The sequence below is a fragment of the Gymnodraco acuticeps genome, unplaced genomic scaffold, assembly GCF_902827175.1.
Source record: "Gymnodraco acuticeps unplaced genomic scaffold, fGymAcu1.1, whole genome shotgun sequence".
Classification (NCBI taxonomy): domain Eukaryota; kingdom Metazoa; phylum Chordata; class Actinopteri; order Perciformes; family Bathydraconidae; genus Gymnodraco; species Gymnodraco acuticeps.
In genome coordinates, this window is record NW_022989982.1 from 2190859 (window position 1) to 2210290 (window position 19432).

Sequence of the window (19432 nt, forward strand, 5' to 3'; positions counted from 1 at the left end):
AGTTGATTACTCAAAAGATTAAGTTGTTCCAACTAGTTTTACCACATGATTTAAAAGGAATTTTAAGTTGTATGTACTTAATTACCCTCATTCGGGACACACGTTTTTAAGTTGATTACTCCAAAAATTAAGTTGCTCCAACTTGTTTTACCGTATGATTTAAAAGGAATTTTAAGTTGTATGTACTTAATTACCGTCATTGTGAACACACGTTTTTAAGTTGACAACCATTTATAAATTAAGTTGCTCCAAATATATTGTATTCAATCATTTTTTTTCTTAGCTTTTTCATGTTTTTGCCTTTAAAGAAATTAATTAATTGATTTCACAACAAAAATATTAGGCAATTCACTTTTTATTATGAACTGCTGTTATTTATTTCAACACATGATGTTTCAATCAGGAGAGAATTCATTTTGTTTGAACATGTATTGACACATGCCATATGATAAGGTGCATGAACACCTGAAATCACAGCTGACTGCAGGAGAGAGGAGAACCATGTTATAGTTTGGCTGCAGCACGTTGATTGGCTGCTGGAGAATGAGGTGAAATGTAATAGGTTAAAGAGAACGCCTGTGATGAGCTGATTATATGCAGCTGTGGAGTGAATGTACACCCAGTCTTCCTGAAAGAACTTTCGCTGAGCTTCATTTCAATCTTGAAAAAAAAGATAAATAACACAAATTTAAATTGCCCCACAAATAATAAATAAACACATTAGCCATATTACCATGGGAAATGGGGACACAGCAAATAAATGCTGCCATCACAACAAAGTTAGAGGCCTTTGCATATTTAAAACCAGTGCCAAATATGTCAAATCAAACAAACTCTCAATGGCCACCAGTCTGCAGATCACACACATCAATTTTACAAAAGATGTAACAAAGATGTTTGCACTGCCGACAGTCATTATTTCAAACAGTATGAACACATTTAACGCAGAATGCTTGCTCATTTGTTTCCCTCGACCACGATGGTTGCCATCGTATGGTCAGATCCTGGGGTGGACCGGTCACTGATGAAGGCGATATTCATGTCCTTTTGAAGCACATTAAATAATAGGTTAGCGCATACGAGATAATGAATTAGGTAATGCATACTTTTTAAACTCTTAGCGAATTCAGAGCCATTATTACTAGCTGTTAAAGCAACGCTGGTATTGTTTTCACCTATTGAGTCTGCATGTGTGTGTCGTCATGGCAATGTGGTCCTGAAGACACACAGAGGTGCTTTTGAGTACTTTGCCTAGTGTTGAAATGCATGTGAACAGATTTTGTCAATCGTGCAAGCTTTAGTGTACCTTCTCATCTTTTTTGCAGGTTCCATACAATATGTGAACTGGTTAAGAAGAGCAGAAGCCACTTTTCAAATGTTACACAATACTTTTCCCATGCCATCTGTCAACACCTATCCATGCTGAACGTTGCTAAGATATTATTGATTGGGGTGTGGCCAAAAGTGCAATATGCTTCAAAATGTAGCTGACAGAGAGCAGTGCTTTTGTCAGAGAGCACTGTGCCCATGGATTTTATTTCAAGATTTTTTTAATTACGCCGCTAAACTCCTTGAAAAGGTCCTCTTCCTTTTCTCCAAGGTACACGACAAGGCAGCGGATGGCTATAGTTCTCTGCGTATTTCAATTGTATTGTGCTATTTTTGAAAAAGGAAAAAAAGAGAAATGCCCTAAATGAATATATTCTGAATGGGTGACTGCCAACAACTTGCATTTCAATGACAACTCTAAATAACGATCCTACCTCAAGAAGCATGTCCTTGATCTGCTTCACCGAGATTCATTTTTAATAAAAAGCGATATCACAATAGTACCCAAAGTATTTTTACTCTCACAGTAGCCTCTATACTTTGTATCCTCTCACAGAACTATTCACAGTTCAAAGGCTGCTAAGTGTGCCTATACAGTGCAACTACAGGCTATCTACTGTATTTGAATGACAAAAGATGACACTCACCTTAAAATGTCCTTTGTATATTTCTATTTGTCTTAACTGTGGGAACTTGTCCAGGCATGTTAAGTGGGAGTGGACTTGAAATCCTTAACTCAAGGTGTAGAACAATTAAGTTATCAAGCCAATTGCATTACTTACTACAACTTGAATTTTGTTTTAAGTCAATTAACACAGAAATCAGAGTTCAAATTACACACAATATTAAGTTGATGTAATTACCAACATTATGACGTCAACACAACTTATAAATTAATGTTTGCAACTTAAAATGTTTATCTAAATCAATTAACTCACATTTTTATCTTGCAACCATGCATTTAATTAAGTGGAGGTGAAAGGTCGCCTGAATTCGTTTTTAGAGTGCAGGATCAATCGCGAGTCACTTATGTGACAATTAATTTAGAATAGATTCAGTGAAAGGCTAAAAGGCAAGTTTATAAGGAAGGGAAGCATATCATTTTTTTATTAATTTGCAAGGAAATTTCGACAAAAGTCCAACACATCAACCCCTATAACATAGAGTATAAGCCTCTGAGTAAATGCTATATTCCAGTGAAGCTATGGCTCCTCTCTCTGCCTGCACAATGTAGCGCACAGTCTAATACCAGTTATTGAAAAATGACAAATTACAGTTGAGAAGTAACCGTATCTGCTTTTCTATCAATAGCCTGGTCTCAGAGCAACCTCAAAGGTCACGAGTTGACTCCAAACGTCTCGGTCCCGGTAGGCTTCAGTCGCAGCTTTACACCAGTTCTGCAGGAAACTGTATCCTGAGCCCCACCGCTGATCAATGCCTTTTCAGTGTGCCCCCACCCCGCACTGAAACCACATGTGGGCGTCCAACTGCCTGCCCCCAATCCATATCTCTGTGTTTATGTATTTACAGCAAATGAAACATTCAGACGGAAAGACGGCTGACATCGATTGGCTTGTGGGTACACTATTTTGAGTGACATTTCATAAATGGAGCCGCCTCGTGAAATAGTAATGAGCCGATGGTGATTAGCATTCAACTTTAATATGGCATGATTGATTAGATATTCAGATTTCACTTGGCCAAGGTTAAATATTGAAGAAAGGGGTATGAAAATCCCACAAACAATGCATTAACTATTAGAGGTGTTGCCTTTAATACTGTTCATTGGTCAATGAAAACCATGCTATAAACAACTCGGCCCTCCCTACTCATGGACCTTTGTAAAAAGAAATGTCCAGGTATTAACCTAGGTCAGTTCTCTTTGCGAGCCGCTGTGTCTATTTGGTACTTGAGGTGGGTAACACAAACAACCTTGCTGCTAAGTGCTCCCTTCTGACTACATTACCCTTGTATTGGTTACATACTGTAAGTATCTTGAAATGAATACATTTGTAGAAATATAAATATTGTATTTTTCTAAAGAAAGAAGGTTTATGTGCATTGGTGGGTACTGGTTATATCAAATGTGTTCATATTGCCCCGTCTAGGGTGCATGTGTTGCTTTATAAAACCAAGGACACCGTGTAGGTAGTACACGCTTAGTATTCCGGCCCAGCATGCAGAGGGAGATTGCACCAGTACAAGCTGTTAGGTGATGTCTGTGTCACTTGGATGACCAGAATCTGTAGCCAAGCATTTCCTTGAGGTATGGAATTGGTTGTCTCAGGAAAATCTGATTAGTCACCGCTGACAATGCAGAGACAAGGAAATTACTTTCTTGTGCATATCATTAGAGAAAAATCAATATGACAAATGTGGTGGGGGCCCAGGCTATTTATTGTGTCTGAACTCAGGGCAATGCAAGCTCTTTTTGCATTGGCCTCTTGTTGCTCCATTTGATTTGTTCTCAAGACGGGAAAAAAATACCAATGGCTCAGACAGCGCTCGAGGCAGATCCTGACGATTCTTCCCCTGACCATACAGTATGACTGTAAATGTCGCCAACTCATTCCAACCCGTGACTTAATTACCTTTTAAATAAATTGGCTCATAAGGTATTGCGAGTGGTACTTCAAGGTGAGACCTCCTCACACGTAATGCTCTCATTACCTGCAGTATTTGAATTCAAGGCTCGCACGCAGTGTTGTAAGACAGAATGACGAGAAATTGAACAATTGCTCATCTCAGCTTTTGTGGTGCTTCAAAGATGTGCAAAAATAAACGCTTGTGTGGATGAGGGCACATCAATACAGAGTTGGTCAAATAGATGTGTTTATTATTTGAATTAACTGTGTTTCAACCATGGTTTCAACTAGGGCTGAACGATATATCGTGTCATGGCGATAACCGCGATATGGGCATGCGCAATATTCACATCGCAGGGACGTGCGATTTTATTCACTTATTAACTCAAACACGTCATGTTACAATTATTTTTGCTGCTTGCTACAAAAGGAAAACTTGCACGGCTCTCATGTCAGGGCCCAGGGGTACTTGAGTGAGTGACATGCAGGCTCTGCATGCACAGCAAACCACCTATCACAATCATTCTTGATCAGATCACAGCAGGCCCCGCCCCGCTAGTTTGCAGACCATCAAAACACCGGTAAACAATGAGCGAGGCACAGGAGGACAATACCGGCGAGAATGAAGATTTACTTCCAAAAAGAAAAGCAACAACTGCCATCTGGAACTATTTTGGATACAAAAAGGTTCTTTTCTTCATTCACAGATGAACCCCCTTATTTGAGGGTAAGCAACATGCATTATCATGACATGTTAGATCATGACTTAAGGTATGATGAGTCAACCAGTTAAGATCCAGACGTCCGTGACTAAAATCCTTCATCCGGTTAAATATAGTTAAAAAAAACGCAATATATATATCGCAGGGGAAAAAAATATATCAATATCGTGCAGCCCTAGTTTCAACACTGCAGTATAAAAAGGGCCTATGTGTTAAACACTACGTGTATGTTTTACAAGCTGGACAGAGCTTACTACAATATTAAAAACCCAAAAAAAAGTTACTCTACTTATCTATATCTGTCGTAAGTTGTGTTAAATTGTAAACACCATGTTTATATAAGCTATAAAAATGAAAATAACTATGAATTCCCACGTCTTTCATTTGATGGGCTACATTGTATAAAATAAAGGCAAAGGTACCATACAGTGCGTCATGTTGTAAGATTAAGATGATATCATAGTCATCCGCCTGACAGCTTCCCTGCCTTGTCTGACTATAATAGAGAGCTTGTTCTTGGAAAAGGGAAAGAGTTCATTCCAAAGATTAATTGGTTTGAGAGAAAGGCACCATGTTTCTGAGTTCAAGGTATGACATTTAGAGCCAACAAGGGAGTGAACTTCATTATTAAGATTTATGAAAATGATTCAGGTAGAAGATTCCATTCACCCTTCCTATTATTAATTCCATCTTAAAAAGCCAATTGAATTAAGTGGTGCATTATTCTCTGTAATTATCATGTCTTTTAAAAAGTGACTGATGCCGGATAAAAGAGATGCGGAACACAAAGCACTTCATCACGAACCAATGGAAATGAATCCGCTTTGTACTGATAACTCTTTGTTGTTCGAGTAATGCCACATAAAAGAGAAAGGAAGCTCAGAGTATAGAGTTGTCTTCCTCAGCACAGTCTCGTTTGTTTCTGTAAAGCCAGCGCTGCCCATTAGTACACAGGGGAGATGAGGAGATATTGAACCATTATTGATTTCACACTAGGAAAGTCTTGTGATTTATATATATTGTTCTTTTCCAAGGTAAGCAACCAATACGAATCGGAATGGCTGAATTCTATACTTTTGTCTTTGTAATTATGACAGTTTATCCTTTCCTTACTTTTGAACATCACATTTCAGCAATGGGCCGAAGAAAAGGACACATTTTTATCTTGTAGATCAGTTTCTATAGCATGTGCAAAAGCACTCCTACGTGCAGTATGTGTAGTCCAAGCAGCTGTATCAAGTCCCTTGATCTGACATTAAAACAGTTGGTAGCGGTGACTCGTGAAGAATTGTAGCAATACACCATTAAAAGGAGGAAAAGAAGAGATCTTGCTAATATATACTCAGAATACTCAACAAATTGATGTTTAATCAGGAATGAAATAAACTGCAAGCTGTTTCCGAGATACTTCCACATTTAGCACATTTATGCAAGATATCTAATTCTGGTGTAAATGTAAAGTCTTCTACAAACCTTGTTGCTATGTCTCAGTGAATCACATAACTGGAGAACATGTATTTACACAGTCTGCAGCTACATATTGTCATTGGTACAGCATTGTTACTTTTAGTTTCTGTAATGTGTGACTGAAAAATTCCTGATATGGCGCTTTTAGAAAAATGAAATATGCTTCCCATAGATGTAATGTTTAAGATTGAACCTATATTGCCTAAATGCTTTTGCAAATGAACTTGTAAGACAAACTTTACAATAAATTGCAAGCGTTCATGCAACCAGCAACTGTCTCTTGACATTAAAACTAAGTAACATCATTTCTTCAAGACGGACTGTGAATGATAATGTTTCGGGATGTTAAAACCGCAAGCCATCATTATTTTCTGTCAGACCCTGTTCATTGAAAGAAGCCAAAATCAACTTTGATTTATTTTGGACCATATTTGCCTTAATTTGCCATCTGTGCTTGTGTAGAAGGGGGTGCCTGGACTCGGATGAGAGCATCTACAACTCTTCCTCAAAATCCTGCTTTCAAAGTCCTGGAAGGCCCAGAGAGGACTGACATGTGGGGGGTTTGATGTGCAAGCAGTTTCCATTCATACAAAAGCCAGCAAGCCTTCTCTTGTGGGTGGCTTTCTCTCTCTGACTCAACTGTTGTTTAATTTAACAGTTGATATCCATGTAATCACTGATCATTCATCAGTTTCACATTTCGACCAGAAACATTTAATGCATCATTTAGCAATGGCTTTATAATCAGCAGCTAAAGACTTTTTTTTAAAAGTGATTTTAAATGGAAAATCGCTATAAACTGCATTATCACATTTCCATCCGACACACACAAGCACCAGCACAAAAGGCAATGACAAAAGGTCTGTGCTGAAGAATTGACTGGTCTCTATTTTGGAGTTTTAAGGTGAGCACTGTCGTGAAAACATCAGGTTTCTTATTACTTGGCTTAATGGGCTGCCTTATTAAGGATTCTGGTTGGACGCATCTTCTCCGAGAATCCTAATTAGTGTGACTTTAACAAAAGACGGAGGATTGTGCCATCTGCCTCACATAACGAGGATTCCGCACTAATTAAAAACACCTAGGAGAGCAGTTGGGAAGTAATACCTGGTTAGGTTTTAAGGCTAGGGAGATTTAATGAACAAGAAAATGAGAAAAACTGCTATAAGTTCCTCTTTCAGAATGGCAGCCATTGTATTTACAGCATAGGGAAACATATGTGCATGAATAAACATGTTTCCTTCTCCTATTAGGTTGTTAGATACCTTTAATTTATGATGGAATCATTCCTGTGGCATGATAGATATAAATAATATATATATAAATACTGATATATATTAAAGTACATTCAGTAATATATTTACACAATATCTGGGCAAAGGAAAGTCACTTACAAGGATAATGTACTGTCACTTAAAACACCATAAATCATATCATTTGCTAGTTAATGGTTACAATTTTCCTATATTTAAGCTCAATTCAGATTACACGTGTTTCATTCGCTTGGACTGTAAATGGTAATTATGGCATATTCTACTTCTTCTATACAACTCAATAGAGCGGTGTAATCAATAACTCAAGCATAACACTTAAGTACATCTACTGGTCACATCTTCAAGTTGTCAAACATTCCCTTTACAACTATTCCATCCACCATCCAAATAAGTATGCATGTATAAATGTCTTATAATGAAATGAACTGGCCTCAGAATGCAGGCTTCAACTCAGTGAGGAGCCCAGAGAATGTCTCCAAGTCTTTAATTGATAATTCAGGCCAAAAACGGTTCCACTTGAACAGATAATTAGTTAGAAATGAATTTGTCCCAGAGTGTTTAGTCCTCTGTGCATGTCAAGATAAGGTACAAAAAAAAGGGTTGATAACTGTCAGGCCACAACGGCGTCCAATTTCATGCCAATTCTACCTGTCTAATAGGGATGAATAAATCTGACCATTAGGTGTTTTATGTAAGGTACACAGGAGCATTTGGTACACTGTGCTATTGTAAGCGCCCTGACTGTAAACTACTGATTTACATATTGCCATAACTATTAAAATATTATAATAGCTGTCATGTTCAAAGGCACTTTTCTTTGAGTAATATTTTATACTGGCTGAAAGCTAAATACATGGCTGTGTCCAACACACTCAAAGAGAGACACACACAAAGAGATAAATATATCATCCCTACCAAACACTGCAAATGCCCTCCAGACGCAGGTTTCATTTGAGCACATTCATTACCTTTTAATTGCCTCTAAATTGCAATGTGACCCATCACATCAATAACACTATCTTCGTAACAGGAGAAATGAACCTCAGCGAGTTACACTCTGTATGCATGTGAGTCGGTGTTTGTGTGAATGTATGCATGCCAATAATTGTACGTTTGATGTCTGTGTTTGGTATGTCATAGAGCGTTTTATTTGTGGAGAAGAGAGGACAATGTGTGCAGCTGACGCTTTGTGCCCTCGGCTGGAGTCGTCAGCTAGTTTTTAAATGAGTGGATATTACCACGATGAAGGTGAATCAAAATGTGTTTCAATTTAATCCCTTCTGATTACACACCATTGTGCCCTACCTAAGCTTGCCAGTAATGCTGATCTTATACATTTCCCCTGACCTTCAGTCCGTACAGAGGTGGCACCCTGCTGGCTGAAATCCTTGTACAAGAACATTTGATTAAAACAGCGTTACCAATCATCAGAAATCTACCAATATCAGATTCCTAACAGAATGCCAGAGAATATGATAAGTTGAACCCAGAGAACTTTGCCAGGGTTTGCACTGAGTAGAGTGATACTGAAAATAAACAAACAGCTCTCTCTCTGGGTGGTGCAGGAAGCTGTGCAGCGACATGGTAATTCCACATGAGCAGGTCTCTGATATACAAGTTAACCTGAACTCTCTGGGTACCAAACAGTTCAAGTCTTCAAATCTAAGCTTGCTAATGTTGCGAAGGGAATTATTGTAATACTACAAAATATTGCAGGTACTAACACTGCTAGTATTGTCTAAACGACTTCTACAGCTCGACAAATGAATTATGAATCATATAACGAATAATGTATTAATACTTAGGTCTATTAGTGCAACTTTCACTAAAATATTGCTACTCCTACTATTACACTAACAAAAATAAGGCTCCCATTTCTATTACTCTAAATAAAGCGATAACTCCAAATATCAATAGTCCTGATACAATCCAAATGTATTTTATGGGATATTGTTCATCAATATTCCAGATAATATGCACAAGAAAACAGTGAAATCAGTCTTCAGTAGTTAACCTATCACACTTTGACTAGACAGGTTGACGAAAGCACCGACAAATATCCCACATAGAGTGGTGTTTTTAGGAGGTATATAGTCAAGGAAAATAAAGCAAGTCATGGTAGAAGTGTTACTGCTCAGCTGTTTCAATCCACCAGGCTCAATGTCATCTTATCTGCACCAATCAGACTAAACACATGCTGCTGCATTTAAAGCTGGAATTTAGCATATTGATGGCCATACATGGGAGTAAAAGGAAAGAGTTGTCATTTGATTTGAATGTATTTACTTAATTTATTTAAAAGCCAGTAATCCTTTAAGAAGACATAAACTGCACATCACACACTCAGATTTGCTATCCTTGTTAAACTGTGACCAAAGAGGCAAAACATGAAATGGTATTCAGCCCAGACTCGGCTGCCTAGGAGACACTTTGGATCTCCCTCTGAAGTTGTGATTCATCATTTCTTCCGGGAGAAGTGTTCATACTTAACAGCAACATGTAATCTAGGCAACAGTGAATTCTTAGTGTCTCCATTACTGGGAACGGGACAATCCTCTCAGAGGCAATATATTATATATCATTTCAATCATGGGAGTTATTCACCCTCATTATCTCAAAGCCTCATGGAATACACTTGGTATTTATATGGCCAACAGTTGCCTAAACATTCAACAGAGTACAAAACAAACCATTGCATGCCTCTAATCTGCAATGGACAGCAAGATGAACTTGAACCACGGATGTTTAAAATTGTTTGTATGCACTCAATGACTATTTCCATTATGCATATTTAGACGTGATATGTTCTAATTGTACCATTTATGATGTAAGATTCATGGCATGTTGCGAGTGCGATAAAACATGCTAACAAGCATGTGATACTCTTTCACACAAGTAGATATTAACTGCCTCCGATAGAAGTCCTCGTGCACCACTTCAACAACACACAGGCAGCTGAGATCAAGAAACAAAGCTCAATGTCAAGAGAAACAGAAAACATATCTTCCAGCAGACCTCTGTTTTTACAGCCAAACGTGGCACTAAGTTGACAGTTCCTCTACAAATTCCCTCAAATCAAGCCCCATGCAGTCACACACCAGAAAGACCCTTTGAACTCTTGCCATGTTGTTCATTACAGCGATGCAGACCTGTGCTGTGAGCTGCATATCTGCGTTGCAATTACCTTTGTGTATTGCTAGGCACAGAATTAATTAAAGTCTAACATAGCCTTGTCTGAAAATATGAAGGTGTGAGGTGTTGTTAACAGCAGATCAAGGCCGGAGCACCATTCCTCCATCTGAGCAAAGGACTCTTAACTGTAAGGGAGCAATTAAGTGGGAGAACAGTGTTACCTGATAGTGAGGGTCTTCAGGGAAATACTGAGGTAAGCTACATGTATCTTTTCCACATAGACGGTCACCTGACACTGAGGGCTATATGTGCACTGCACCTTCCATTCGATTTGCACTAATAGTTTTAGTGGAAATCAGGCAGTCAAAAATGATTACAGTGATACTGAATTGATAAAATAATAGATTCCAATACATTACATGCATATCAAGTCGATACATTGTTTGGGAATAACGACATTTTAAAATGTTTTCAATATTCTCCCTTCATAAAGATTTGTCAAAAAATCATGCACAATGAGAAACAGATGGAACCGCATAATAAGATGTGCAAACAAAGTACAAGCCAACAGAAGTTCAGACTGCAGCAGGTGGGAAACATGCATGGCGGTTATCCAGCTGCTTTCTCAGATTGCTAAAGCCAAGGAGGCCAAGTACACACTAGAAATGTTTAATCAAAAGGTAAAATCAAAAGACCAAATCGCCATAGTAACTCGTTTCAGATAAGGTTTGACACCATAACCGGTTCATATGTTTAGGACCTCTTCTTCTAGATTTCCCTCAAAATGTCAACGATTGACTTAGTTTCCCTTCCCTCTGTCAAGTCATTCCATGAAAACCACTCTTATTAAACTAATAATAATGAATGTATGATCTGTGTGCGACACACAGATCATACATTCTGAAATGTTCTAATAATGCTTGTATTAATCGCAAAAACCTGGTCTGTTGAATCACCTTTTCCTTTCACAGAATTATCCAAAACGACTGCCCATGTGAAATAGCTGGCTTTAAATGATTAATCTCATGCTATTAGTCATTTCCCACAATCACTTCGTAAGACCTGCAATTTCCAGACGGCTCATAAAGGATCAAAATAAATTGCAAAGGCATCCATTTTAATGCAAGATAATACCTCTGCAGTACTTTGAAATCCAAGAATCAAAAGTCACCCACGGAAACCACGTCACATGTAGTGATTTCATTTCTTCAGTCCACTTAGCTCAAGCTCTCCTCTAGGAGCTGCTTACAAGTCCAAGGAAGGACTTTTCTTTCTTTGAGCAAGTAAAGGCCACTGCCCTGGTGATCTGTGAGGAAGTGGACTCATCAAAGCCTCCGAAGCACTTTGAAGGAGACTTGTTCCGTCCATCCCAATCCCCTGCAAGATACAGCGCTCAACACAAGATAAAAATAAGTAGTTTGAAGAACCTCTGTCCGCTATGAAACACGGAACACTAGGTGGAGGTAGGAATTAAGGTATTTAGATCAATAGAGATCTGCAAATGTATCTATATCTGTTAGACACAAGTAGAATAATCAGAACTAGTTCAGTTGATAAAAAGTGGGTGATTTCCTTCTGAGATTACTTCACAGCAAATGTTGAGAATTTAAGATCGCATAATTGTGTACACATTCTGCCCCATGTGGAGGTGTTGATTACCTTAGCATGTAGCTAGTATGTTATTTATTCTTGTCAGGCCCTCGTCAATTAATTACTGCATCAGCCTCTTTTTCACTTAATCACTCCATGCACTGCTGTTTCTCTATATTCCTCCACTCTTATAGTTACTCTGAAGTCATCATTTGACTTTCTTTACCTCTGTCTGAACTATAGTTAGCTATAGCTCACTGGATATTTATGGTAGTTACAAGATAGTCTTGAAAGACCCCCCCCCCCTCCCCTCACTCAGACACACTGCCACCAAGTAAGCATTTGAATATTTTATTCATCTAGCATCCTTTTCATCATCGAAGTCTGAAAAAATATGCATTGCCGGAATCAGGAATCATCCATGATCCTGGAAGAGTGATAAAAAGGAGGCTATATATAGATGATGAATTACGATCCCAGAGAAAAACAGCTTTCTGAATATTTCATGGGACAGACTTGTACTTCTCTGGTGGACAGTAAGAAGAATTCCATTCATTCTTCAAGAAAAAGTTCCAATATAGTCTAGTTAATTACTTTATCATTCTTGTAATGTGCCTTCTATAGATTAGTTTACTCAACAGAGACATCATGTAAGTCACACACAAACGTTTTTTTGAGTATCTGGGCATGTGCCTCAAGTTAAAGTCTTCACTTGGTGGATTGAAATGGCTGGGAGTTTGAGTCAAAACATCAAAAACAAACAGGTGTTTATAAATCTGCTGCCTCTTGGCTCAGTGCCTAATTTCCATAAAATGATGCATTAACATTTTCACTGAATATCCAGCCCTCTTTACAAGCACTCGCTTGGTCGCTCTTGTTAGTCATTCAAATGAAATTATAAAAAATTCAGAACGGCAGTGCGTCCAAGACACAGTGCAGTGTCCTACACGAAGGCAGCATATGGTTTTGGGAATACCGCCCATTCAAGTGGTTGATTGATTGGTGCACCAATGCCATCCATCTGTCAATCACGCTTTTGCTCCATTGAATGAGACCACCAGACTCAAAACAATTGCAAATATTAATATTCATGACAGGCCCATGTTTTTCCTATAATGTCTTTTTCATGTTGTGTTTGTTCTCTACCGCACTGACTGCGGGGTCTTATGTGAATGTAAGAATAACTTAGTTTGACTCTTTTGTACTGCAAGCTTATTCTATGATAGTGACTTGTTACAATTCAATTTTAATTTATCCAAGGTTGCTCATTTTTACTGCACCAATGGGGCCAACATTTTTTGTCGGCACCATTGCAAGGGTGGAGAGGATAGTTGCACAGGAACCCAAGCCTGTTATTCACACGATCTCTGCAGTAATGCCTGCTAGTGCACACAGCATGGCATGAAGTTACCTGTGACAGCAAAAAAATGCTCTCTGTCAGCTCCCATGATTACAGAGTACTGCAATTACACAGCCCCCTGTCCTGTGTAATGCTTTCTCTGCAGCCCTGTTAAGAGCCAGCTCAACTGCAAGATACAATAAAGAACAGTTGACAAACATGGAGCCTCGTCTCCTCACAGGTGGATACCGCTGCAGGGGCTGTTTGATTGAAACAGCCCCCAACTTCCACCCAACACCCCCTGTTACTCTTATATTATCTGCCCCCTCCATCGTGAACATAAGGGCCACGCACAGGCTTTGATGACGGTGCGGTAAACGATTAATGTCCACTTCCCCCGTCATTCTGGTGTAATTACGGTCACCTCATCTCACACTCATTTTCTGTGGGAAATCTGCAATTTCATAAATAAAATCAAGCCCTTCAAAAGGCTGCATTTCTTGCCAGTTAGTGATTAACTATTACTCAAGAGGCATTTACAATGATCCACACAGGATTTATTGCATTCCAGCAGCATGAAAGCCAAATGGCTGTGTTCTGTGTAAGAATTGACTGAGAGGAAACACAACTTTGAAAAAGGAAATTACTTTTAGAAAAATGATAATTTTCGGAAAACGCCAAACACTAATAAATGTGATTTCAATGACTGGTCACTTTATCATCAATTAATACTGATTTATAGAGATGACATGAATCAATAGGTATTGAGAAAGGGCCTTGATGTCAGCTCTGGGAGAAGTTGATAGAAAAGTGGTAGTACTAACCTTTCAAAAATGTGTGTAATAGGTGACCGTTTATTCAGACACACAATTACAAATTTAAGTCTTTGAATACTGTGTGGCTTTTGACACAATTAGTTCATGTCTACAAACAGAATTGAAAAAGCAAAATAACATTTCAAAGATGTTATTGGTCCTTAATGTCACATAGAGACTGCTCAGTGTCTAAGTGTACCACAGTTAAACTCAATAGAAAGCTTTTAAAATGTCTAGGTGCATTTTTGTTGTTTACAATTGCCCCCATGATTCTACTTTTTTCTCAGTGCCTTAAGGTTCTACAACTGCTTGATAGCATAAAAATGCCAAGCATATTTGGATGGAAAAGTACTGTTGCCTGGAATGGTTAACACGGGAATAGCCAAATGTTATCCATCACATTGATTAAATTCCTCTTAGCTGCTGTCCTTGGCCAAGTAAGTTTGTGTGAACGGCTGTGGTGCTAACAGCAGTCCCATGGAGAGTTAGTGGATTAATTAGAATTGTACCAAATGGCCAGTCTTGTGGAAGTCAATCTGCTCCCGGTTATATTACGTCACCTTTCCTCCTGTGCCCCTCTGGTGATTGCTGTAATGTCTTAATGTGATTTGCTAAATTGTCTATTTCAGTACCCAATGGACCTGTCAATAAGGTCAAGAGAAAAAGTAACCTCCCCTGCATGGTATTGTTTGTCCTTGGAAATCATTCAGCTGACTCCAACAAGTAAATGCAGAACCAATGTTCACCCTGGTCTTCCTCCTCATTTTGTCACTGAGCACTGGGGAATTGGTATCAGAGGGACTTACCGTCAAACTCAGCCTTGTTCTCATTGTTCACACACTAACTGGCCACTACTAAAAAGCGTGATCAACGACGACAAAGACAAACCACATGATACAATAGACAATACACAATAGACAGAACATAAACATATTTTTGTAGATAGCAGTAGGTAAGACACCATCTATAGATCTCCTCCTATGCAAGTCTCTGCCAAGCCCCCTTCTGACTCATTCGCTTGGGATTTTTATTTTCACAACAATATCATCTTGCTTTATTATTAACAAGAGCAACAGCAAAATCACCAAATGAAGCTCAGCGCAAGTTCTTTCAGGAAGACTGGGTATATACATTCACTCCGCAGCTGCATATAATCAGCTCATCACGGGCGTTGTCTATAACCTATTACATTCACCTCATTCTCCAGCAGCCAATCACCGTGCTGCAGCCAAACTTTAAAATGGTTCTCCTCTCTCCTGCAGTCAGCTGTGATTTCAGGTGTTCATGCTGCCGCCCGCCTCCTCCCCATCCACCTCCTTTCATCACATCCAGTGCCAGGAGAGCTAATCCAAAGACCTCATCACACCTCTTCATCCCATCTCCTCATCAAATCCAGATCTTCAGCATCATCACCAGTGTCTAGACCCCGGGGGGTTCCTTATATGCTCACGGCTGCATTTCCCCCTTTAGATATACGATTTCAGGATCGGGGTCTAATCGCCAAAGACTTAACATTTATCATATGACATGTGTCAATAAATGTTCTTTAAACAAAATGAAGTCTCTCCTGATTGTGCAATCATTAAGCATTTCAAAATACTGTGAAGAAGGGGGTAATTGGGACCATGTTGACATTTCAATTCAAGCACATTTTGTCATCTACAGCAAAGCAAGAAATCTGGCCAAAATTCAGACCACTTTGAAATCTCTGGCCAGGTAATTGTTGAGTCATTGTTGTGATCTACAATCCTATCAAAATGGTATGGTCACGGTGTTCAATTGTGGACGGAAAATCACATTAACTGCCCCCTTAAGCTATTTTTTTTCTCTTTACCTTCAAGAGGTTTGCTGAGCATGCAGATTTAATTCAGAATCACACACACACAAACATACACACAAGTTTATAGTTAAACACATGTACCCTTCTAAAACGCTCGAATTCCGAAACAAAAGTAATACCAACTCTCCATCCATCCATCCATCCATCCATCCATCCATCTTCTCCCGCTTATCCGTGGTCGGGTCGCGGGGGTAGCAGTTCCAGCAGAGAGCCCCAAACTTTCTTTTCCCTGGCGACATCAACCAGCTCTGACTGGGGGATCCCAAGGCGCTCCCAGGCCAGCGAAGAGATATAATCCCTCCACCTGGTGCTAGGTCTACCCCTTGGTCTCTTCCCAGCTGGACGTGCCTGGAACACCTCCCTAGGGAGGCGCCCAGGTGGCATCCTAACTAGGTGCCCGAACCACCTCAACTGGCTTCTTTTGACGCGAAGGAGGAGCGGTTCAACTCTGAGTCCCTCCCGGATGACTGAACTTCTCACCTTATCCCTAAGGGAGACACCAGCCACCCTGCGGAGAAAACCCATCTCGGCCGCTTGTATCCGCGATCTCGTTCTTTCGGTCATGACCCATCCTTCATGACCATAGGTGAGGGTAGGAACCAAAATGGCCCGGTAGACAGAGAGCTTTGCCTTCTGGCTCAGCTCCCTTTTCGTCACAACGGTGCGGTAAAGCGACTGCAGTACCGCTCCCGCTGCTCCGATTCTCCGGCCCATCTCACGCTCCATTGTTCCCTCACTCGAGAACAAGACCCCGAGATACTTGAACTCCTTCACTTGGGGTAAGGACTCATTCCCTACTTGGAGTGGACAGTCCATCGGTTTCCTGCTGAGAACCATGGCCTCAGATTTGGAGGTGCTGATCCTCATCCCAGCCGCTTCACACTCGGTTGCGAACCGATCCAGTGAGTGCTGAAGGTCGCAGACCGATGAAGCCATTAGAACCACATCATCTGCAAAAAGCAGTGGTGCAATCCTTAGTCCACCGAACTGCAGACCCCCTCCCCCATGACTACGCCTCGAAATCCGATCCATGTATATTACAAACATGATTGGTGATAAAGCGCAGCCCTGGCGGAGGCCAACCCTCACCGGAAATGGGTCCGACTTACTGCCGAGGACCCGGACACAGCTCTCGCTTTGGGAGTACAGAGATTGGATGGCCCTGAGTAGAGACCCCCTCACCCCATACTCCCGCAGCACCTCCCACAGTAACTCCCTGGGAACTCGGTCATACGCCTTCTCCAAGTCTACAAAACACATGTAGACCGGATAAGCGTACTCCCAGGCCCCCTCCAGGATCCTTGCGAGAGTAAAAAGCTGATCCGTCGTTCCACATTCCAATACCAACTCTATGGCAGGCAATTACTGATGTACAAAGTTCCCATCGGCAAAAACACGTGGGTTTGCTGTCCTGGCTCCAAGATGGTGGAATGAGCTCCCCATTGACATCAGGACGGCAGATAGCTTGCACATCTTCCGGCGCAAACTGAAAACTCATCTCTTTCGACTCCACTTCGAGCGTTAGAACTATTAACGAAGCACTTTTATACTAATAAAGGACTGGCTTACCTAAAGCCAGTTGAGTAGCACTTGAAATGTTTGGCTCTATGAAACCTGATGTACTTATATGATTCTGTTTTCTTCAAGGTTGTGTCTTCCTGGTCGAATGTACTTATTGTAAGTCGCTTTGGACAAAAGCGTCAGCTAAATGTAATGTAATGTAATGTAATATAGCACGCAAGCCATTTTTGGCACAAGTTCTATAGTGGCATGCAATCAGCTGCTGTTAATTCATCTTATTCGGGAAGGGTTCAAAGAAAAGATTTCCTTTACACGATTAGTCTTCACTGGGTGTGCCAACTCTATGCTAGTATTCCAAAGGCACCTCTTATCGCAACCCCAATCTCCATCTTAAGTGCCCTCCGGTTACGTTCATATTGAATTAGCTCACATCAAAGCTATTTCACACGACAAGCCTTTTAAGATTAAATGCTCCTTTAATTCTCTGATTACAAACAATTTACTCCATTGGGAGGCTGTTACCTAGATCAAAAATGATATAGCACCTATTTATCACTGAAAGGATATTATATGAAAACAATACATTTGAGTAGAATGAAAGCTGGAGATGAGAGCAGGCTGAGTGCACTGTGACTCAAAGAATTGAATTGAATTAAGAACTTCAGAGTTACCATTTAATGCAGGCAGCAAAGTTCCATCAGATGACAGCACGCAATGTGTCATAGATTTTAAGCACACTACAAAAAGGTTAGAGGAAACTGCTTTGTTGATGTTCTTCTGTAAAAAAACTACCTACTGTAGAAATGACAGTAAGAGGCATCTAACATCCTAGTCGAGCCAAAACAAACACGGCACCAAGGAAGCGCCAGCATCAAAGAAGAAAGCCAAGCTAGGAACCCCGGATTTGATTTATGATTTTAAAAGTAAAAGGGTTTATAGAAAATCATGGGCTAAATGCCCTTCTCAAAAGTCTCTAATTGTATTATCTGCCTGTGAGAAACAAACACAGATGGATGCTAACATGACTGTCAGTGTTGTCTTCAGAAGATGGATCACTGAGCTGTCTAATCAGCAGTTCGGTATGAGCCTTGAATATTTGTCAGTGCTGGTTATACCACGAGTCACTTGGACAGTCGGCATCAGTTGTTCTAGGCATTCAGTGAGATTGATTCATTCTGTGGGAGAATTGGGCTTCACCATTCACCTAATCTTGATAGATGTGACAGTTTTGGGAAGGCCGAAGAACAGATTATTATGAATGAATATGTGTCTGATGGTACCTTTATCGCAGACTGACGACTGAACCATTTGCATACATCTAGAGAACAAAAACGTACTTTGGATTAGCTATTGTACCATAGAATGCCCCATCTCCCTTAGTTATTCTCCTCCCCCTTGTCATTAAGCTGCCAATCAGAGTTAGGGAGGGGCTTGGGATCCAATCAATCAAGCTGATTGGGAGTGTCAGGAAGTAGCTGCTATAAGCATGCAGCCAGAGGTTGCGCCTGTTGCAAACACCATTTACCCGACACAGCATGTTTAGCCGGCATGATAATTAGAGCAAAGTCCTTGCTCATCTCCTCTCTTAAGCTTCAGTCTCAATGTAACTCAAACTGCAATTGGCAAAGACTAGGGTCTTCTAAAATGTGTTTCAAATGCCAACACTGACAGTATACTCTGATATTTTCAGTTCAGTTTTTACTAAAAGAGATATTTAAACTGACAATACTAAAGTTTGTGCCAGTAGTGAATACATTAATATCCTGCATCTTTCAAACACTGCTTACATTACGGAACTATTACTCAAGATGTGTATTG